Source organism: Phyllostomus hastatus, unplaced genomic scaffold (genome assembly GCF_019186645.2).
Source record: "Phyllostomus hastatus isolate PE091 unplaced genomic scaffold, TTU_PhHast_1.1 phas_scaffold_1674, whole genome shotgun sequence".
Classification (NCBI taxonomy): domain Eukaryota; kingdom Metazoa; phylum Chordata; class Mammalia; order Chiroptera; family Phyllostomidae; genus Phyllostomus; species Phyllostomus hastatus.
The window spans coordinates 20,591,265-20,598,750 of record NW_025334011.1 but is presented as its reverse complement, the minus strand read 5'-3'; positions in this window follow the sequence as shown (position 1 = coordinate 20,598,750).

Here is a 7,486-nt window from a genome sequence, read left to right as displayed (position 1 = left end):
GATGGTAAATATCATGTAATATATATTTTACCAAAAGAAAATACAGGGTCTAGCACAAGTAACACCCTTTTTTAATTACAAAATCTTTTATTAAAAAATCATAAACATGTAATTCTGTAACATAACAAGATTATACTTCAAGACACCATGTGACATTTTAGATGAAATGTTCAAATTAAAACTATAAATCATTACACCCATATTATTACTCTACCAACCATACTCAAGCAGGTGTTACTTCTGCCAGACCACGTATATCCAAAATTATAGTTGTAGACTTCAACACTTACTTCTAATTAACAGGCAGAAGAAGTAGACCAAAAATAAATAAATAACAGTATAAGTACAGAAGACGTGAAAAACACTACAAGCAACTTAATCTAATTTACACTTATCTAAATTCCACCCAACAATGGCAGAATACAAATTATTTTCAAGCATACATAAAAAATCCACTAAGGTGGAGATTTCCTAAACCACAAATATAAAACAAATCTCATCAAATTTAAAATTATTGAAAATATACAAAGTATGTTCTCTTATTACAATGAAATTAAACTAATAAAATCAAAAGCAGAAAAATATCTGGAAAGCGTCCCATATATTTAGAACTATAAAAACTGACTTCTACATAACCCATGGATTAAATAGAAAATCACAAAGAAGAGTGGAAAATATTTTGAGTTACATGAAAAAACACAAGTCAAAATTTGTGGATGTAACTAAATAGGTACTTAAAGAAAAAATTATCAAGTATTTATGTAAGAACAGAAGTAATATATGAAAAGCATAATCGAAACTTCCATCTTAAGAAACTAGGGAAAAGAGGGAAAAGAATTAATGTTGAGAACCATCCTGCCTGGTATCAGAAGCTATAACCCTGGCCAAGGCTAAGGCTGAGGGAATGACCTTGAACCATAAGCCACCAAGGAGACAAAAGCTTATCTCCCTGGCAAGAGCACCCCTTCTGTTCCTTTTACTTCACCCAGCCTGGCCCCCAGTGCTTGGTCAGTTAGCCAACGACGGGTAAGATTCCCCAAGGGGGGAATGATCTGAGACAGGCATGATCACGTGGGAGGCCCCCAAAGAAGGACTTTGGAACTACAGCAAAAGGGGGTGATGGACCCTTGCTCCTCGGCTTTGACAAAGCCTGAGTCCTCATGGTCTGGGAGAAAATCTAATCTCTTGGCTGCCTTACTTCCCTTGCTCCACCTAAGCCTGAAACAATGACAGGGTGGTGCCGCCCTGAAAGGGCGGGTTCCCTGAGTGATCAGGCCTAAGAAAGAATATGAAAAATCCAGTGAAACCTGCTTTGTTTAGAATGCTCTCAGTTGAATGATAAGGGTCCAAGGAAGAAGTAAATTTGTTCCTCAAAGGTTTACAGCTGTTTGACCCTGACTCAAAATAGGCCCTCAGACTTCCTTGTTATCTATTGTTTGATCCTTACTTCCTAGCAATGAGTAATGAGCTTTACCTGAATTCTTATGCAAACAAACCCGATAAAAGCCTGCTGGGGCGGGAGAATGGGGCTCTCTCCCTTAGGGGCGCTCTCCCCTAGGGAGGGTGGCCATGGCGCTCCCCACTAGAGAGAGTGGCCATTCCGTCCCTATTTCCCCACAGGACCTGGTTGTCTCTGTGTATGTTTTTCTCATGTTTCGACAAGCCATCCTCAGCGTTCCATGGTCACTGCCGGTCGGTGGTCAAGACAAGTTAAGCCCAAGGGAGCAGAAAGAAGATAATAAATATAAGAGCATGTGAAAAGTTTTTTAAAAAGAAAACAAAAAAATAATTGAGAAAAGCAATGACACCTAAAGCAGACCTGCTGACATCAGTAAAACTGATGAACTCCTAGCGAGACTGATGAAGAGAAAAAGAAAGAATGAACAAATTGTTAATCAGGAACAAAAAGGTAAATGTCACTATCAAACTTTTAGATGTTCAAAAGATAATAAGAATATATTAATAAACATCTTTATGCCAATAAAACTGATTAACTAAGATGAGATGGACAAATTCTTTGTAGTCCAAACACGAACTATCAAGGTTTATAGAAGCCTTGAAGAAATATATAACTTGAATAGTCCCATATCAATTAAAGAAATTGAATTAATAAAAACTTTCTCACAAAAGTCCAGACCCACAAGTGAATTCCTCCAAATATTTTGAAAGAAGCATTACTAATTCTATATAAACTCTTCCAGAAAATAGAACATGGGAAACACCCACACTGGCTCTCAATTTATGAGGCCAGCATTCTTCTGATATATAAACTAAGGTAAGGTAAATTATGCCTTAAGAAATTTCATTTTAAAAGAAAACAAATGTATAATAAAACAATCACTAAGTTTGATTGCCTTTGGTATGCTTTACCAGAAAAATATGAACACCGGAAGCTTACACAATATACATGCTGCTTCGACCCCACTTAAAAGCAGTCTGAAAGCAGGCAGCCCAGAGCTGGTGTTGTGGCTTTCTGATGCCGTCAATGACCAAGGTGTCTTTTTCAATTCTCATCCAGCTTCACCATGTAGCTTTTACGTGGCTTCATTGTCTAAAACATCCACTCATGGTTCAGCTAATATGTCCACAGTCTGGTCAACAGGAAGGAAGAGGGGAACAAAAGCATTTCTCTCCCTTTTACAGGAGTTCCCGGAAGTTCTTTACCACACTTAGCTTACATTCTCAAAAGGTAGCCACTAAACTGTATCCAGTGCGGAGAGCATGGGAAATAATCTTTTACTCCAGGTATCAGTGTCTCAGGCTAAAAACAAAGGTTCCATAAAAAGGAGGTATGGACAGCTAGGAATTTCAGCTACAAATAAGCTGACCTCTTTGAATATGTAAATTCAGGTGTTTCTTGATAAAGTTGGTCTCAGTGTATAGTTTCATGACGTGTGTATCTCCCATGAAAACGTTAAGAATTGTTTGGGAAAACAAAGCATGAGAGACCAAAAGCTTTGTTTATGAATGGGACATTCCTATCAAAAAGTAAGTTGGGGCTATAGGAGACCAAAGAGTAAGTTGGATAATTTTCATTATTAGTCGTCTGCCCACCCACTCTCTCCCCAACTCTGCTTTCAACCTGTATGGAATTTCTTCATGTGACATCCTTGTATTTTCTGTTCTTTTTGCCTAGAACATTTTCCTGATAAATTTCTTCTCATAATATTTTGTGCTTATATTCATTGTACTTTGTCTGTGTCTTGCCTTCTCTACTGCATGACATGCAAGTACAGAAGCCCTGTCTGGTTCAATGCTACTATCCAGATTGCCCTGGATTCTAGCAGGTGAGCAAACATGGGCACCCATACACAATGCCATGAATAAACAACTTTTGTGCTATTCACAGCCATTTGAGAGTTCAACCCTACTTCTAGTTAATACATTATTGTAGTCATAACAGCATGCAAGCAAAAGAAATCATGTAAATCCATTTCTCCAACCAAAACCCAGCCTTAACCTGTGAGACAGAGCTCTTTGAAGTACATTGCACAGGCAGCTGTGTTGAATTCAAAATGAATCCTCAAGCTGAGGTTTAAAAGGTGTGTGGTTAATTTGATGTAGTCCCATTTGTTTACTTTTTCTTCTGTTCCCCCTGCTGGAGGAGGTATCAGAAAAAATATTCCTATTAGAAATGTCCAAGATTTTACTGTCTGTTTTTTATTCTAGGGTTTTATGATTTTGAGTCTAACATTTAAGTCTTTAATCCATTTTGAGTTTATTCCTGTGTATGGTTTAAGAAGGTGGTCTACTTTCATTTTTTTGCAGGTATCTGACCAATTTTCCCAACACTATTACTGAATAGACTGTCTTTACCCCATTGTATGTTTTGCCTCCTTTGTCAAGTATTAACTGACTATAGAGATGTGGGTTTATTTCTGGGCTCTCTGTTCTGTTTTATTGACCTATATGTCTGTTTTTATGCCAGTACCATGGTGTTTTGATTACTATGGCCTTTAGTATAGTTTGATATCAGGTAGAGTGACTCCTCCAACTTTGTTGTTCTTTCTCAAGATTGCTGTAGCTATTCAGGGTCTTTTGTGGTTCCACATAAATTTTGGACTATTTGTTCTAGTTCTGTGAAATATTCTATTGGTATCTTGGTAGGAATTTTGTTGAATGTATAGATTGCTTGGCATAGTATGGACATTTTAGTGATGTTAATTCTTCCAATCCATGAACACAGTATATTCTTCCACTTATTTGTATCTGCTTCAATTTCTTTCTTCAGTGTCTTATAATTTTTCAAGTATAGGTCTTTTACATCGTTGGTTTAATTTATACCTAGGTATTTTATTCTTTTTGAAGCTTGTAAATGGAATTGTTTTCTTACTTCCCCTTTCTGATATACAAATGCAACTCATTTCTAGATATTTATTTTGTATCCTGCTACTTTACTGAATCAGCTCTAGTAGCTTTTTTTTTTTTGGCAGAATCTTTAGGGTTCTCAGATATACAGTATCTTATCATCTGCACATAAAGACAGTTTTACTTCTTCCTTTGCAATTTGGATGCCTTTTATTTCTTCTTATTTTCTTATTGCTATGGCTAAGACTTTCAGGACTAAGTTGAATAAGAATAGTGAAAGTTTTTGCATAGCAAAGGAAACAATCAACTAAATGAAAAGACAATCCACTGAATAGGAGAACATATTTGCCAATGATACATCTGATATGGGGTTAATATCCAAAATTTATAAAGAACTTACAAAACTCAACACACAAAAAAATAAACAATCCAATTACAAAAATGAGCAAAAAACCTGAATAGAAACTTCTCCAAAGGGGACATACAGTTGGCCAATAGACATATGAAAAGATGCTCAACATCACTAGCCATCAGAGAGATGCAAATTAAAACCACGATGATGTATCACTTCACATCTGTCAACAATAAATCAACAAACAAGTACCGGTGAAGATGTGGAGAAAGAGGAACCCTCATGCACTGTTTGTGGGAATGCTGTGGAAAGCAGTGTGGAGTTTCCTAAAAAAAAGTGAAACATAGATCTGCCTTATGATCCAGTGATTCTACTTCTGGGAATATGCATATCCAAAGACACCTGAAACACTAATTCAAAAGAAAATATGCATCCCTATGTTCATTGCAGTATTACTTACAATAGCCACATTTGGAAGCAGCCCAAATGTCCATCAGTAGATGAATGGATGAAAAAGCAGTGGTACATTTACACAATGGAATGCTATTTGGTTATAAAAAAGAAGGAAATCTTATCCTTTGCAACAGCATGGATGGACCTGGAGAACATTACTAAGTAAAAGAAGCCAGTCAGAGAAAGACAAATATGATATGATATCACTCATATGTGGAATCTAATGAAAAAAAATGAACTAATGAGTAAAATAGAGATGAACTCACAGATGGAAAGCACGCTGACAATTGTCAGGGTTGAGAGGCATGGATAGATTGATCAAAAAACAATTAAAAGGAGAAAAAAGTCATGGATGTAGAGAACAGTGTGGTGATTGCCAGGGGGAAGGGAGTTAGGGGATAGTGGAGGAGGGTGTGGGGGAATAAATGCTGATGGGCAAAGACTTGAGCTGAGGTGGTGAACACACAATACAGTGTACAGGCGATGTATTGTGGATTTTGCACCTGAAGCCTATATTCTTTTGTTGACCAGTATCACCCCAATAAACTCAGTAAAAAGGAAAAAAGATGTGTAGTTATGTCCTGCCACTTGTCAGCTATTCAGTTTTGATGAAGTCAGTCTCTGGTAGCTGTTCTTCAAAATCCACTCTCCATTTCTTCCTAAGGCACACTACTGGACTATGTTTCTCAGCTGGTCTTATAGATTTTTCATGTGACAGAGTTTTAGCCAATAAAATGTCAGTGGAAGAGATGGATGCCACCTCCATGCGTGGCCAGTAAAAACCTGCAAGCTCTGTCATCTACCACCACATTTGCCACGTCTTCCTTCATGTCTCTTCTGACAAACCCAGGGATGAACAGCCATGGTGGCATTGAGCGCTGCATTTTGGAGATGACAGTCACTTGAGACTTGGTTTCTAAATGTCAGCATGAAGCATAGTCCCTTCTGATAGTGAATGACCCCAGATCAAAGGAATGCATTTCTTGTTTTCTCATCCACTAAATATTTAGCACTTATTTGTTGCAGCATTTGGGCTAATCCTTACTAACAGAGGGAATATGGTGTATATAAATCCTTAGCAGAAAGCCTGGCACCTTGTATGTAACAAAAGTACCAGTTACAGTTATAAAAGGGTTTGGGTGAGAAATAAATGGGAAGTAAATGTCCTTTAAAAACTAAAAAGTGCTGTACAATGTCATATATTTCAGAACTTTGTTTCTTGGGTAGTTATAAGAACTCATGAAATCTTACTTCTATGAAGCGTTTTCTTTGGAAGTGGAGTTAAGCTTTCCCTGACCACTTTCACATTTCGCTTCTAACCTTCACTACACACACGCACACACAGCCCTCTTATACTGGATTTGTTTGCATCTTTATATGCTTTTAAATACCAATTGGTAATTTAGGTTATTCATTTTATAGTGTAAGTTTATAAAAGGCAAATGTGTAACTTAGTGGAATGCTACCAAGTTAGGCCAGTGGACAAGACAGGTATATCCTTTTGAAAATGCTATTAATAATGGCAGAGATTCAGAACTGCAAATGCAGTGAAAGATTATTTACTAAGTAAAATGGAAAATCACACATGGTGCATATCTGTCCTAAAGAGCTCTTACTCCAAGGTTTTAAACATAGTCACAAATCCAACAAGCAGGAGAGGAGGAGTAAAGTAATTGTGATCACTGTTTCTTCCACTTACAGGGAACAAAAACCCCAACTGTTAAACTTCTGGCTTCCTTGGCCAATGTTTCTTACCAGCCCCTATGTTCATTTCAAAGCATTAGTAATGCCCAGAATATGTCTGTCCATTTCGACTAATGAGCACACTGAAGTTCACAGACAGCTTGAACAAATTAGTCATCTGCATTTGAATGCCTATGCTGATGATTGTACATCCATTAATGCATTGCTGGAGTACATCTGCATAACTTTTAACGTTGAAAAGAATTAGGCTGTACTTATCAAGTTTTAGCTGTCATCTGTGGCTTTTAAAAACTGCACAAGTCAAGGTATGCTAAAAACAAAACTGACCGTGATAGAAGGCATGGTAAGTTTCTCAAGCCTTTGGCCTTCTATATTTCTTCTGACATTGCTCCTTTTTTTAGATAGGGTTAACATAATGTTACTTTTATTTGAAACTTTTTATAAGTTAGAATTTGAATGGGTATGTTGTATTGTGTTAATTGTTCAATAGGTGCTAATTAAATTAACACAGGTTATAAAGAAAGAATTAATATAATGCTCTTATGAGAATGAGGATTAGGTAAAAGTCTTTGTATGTTAGAACTTGTAAAGCTGTATGCTATATTTCAAAACACATAAAGACCAGTCATTCACTCATTCATTTATTCATGCCACAAGTGTTTTCAGCCT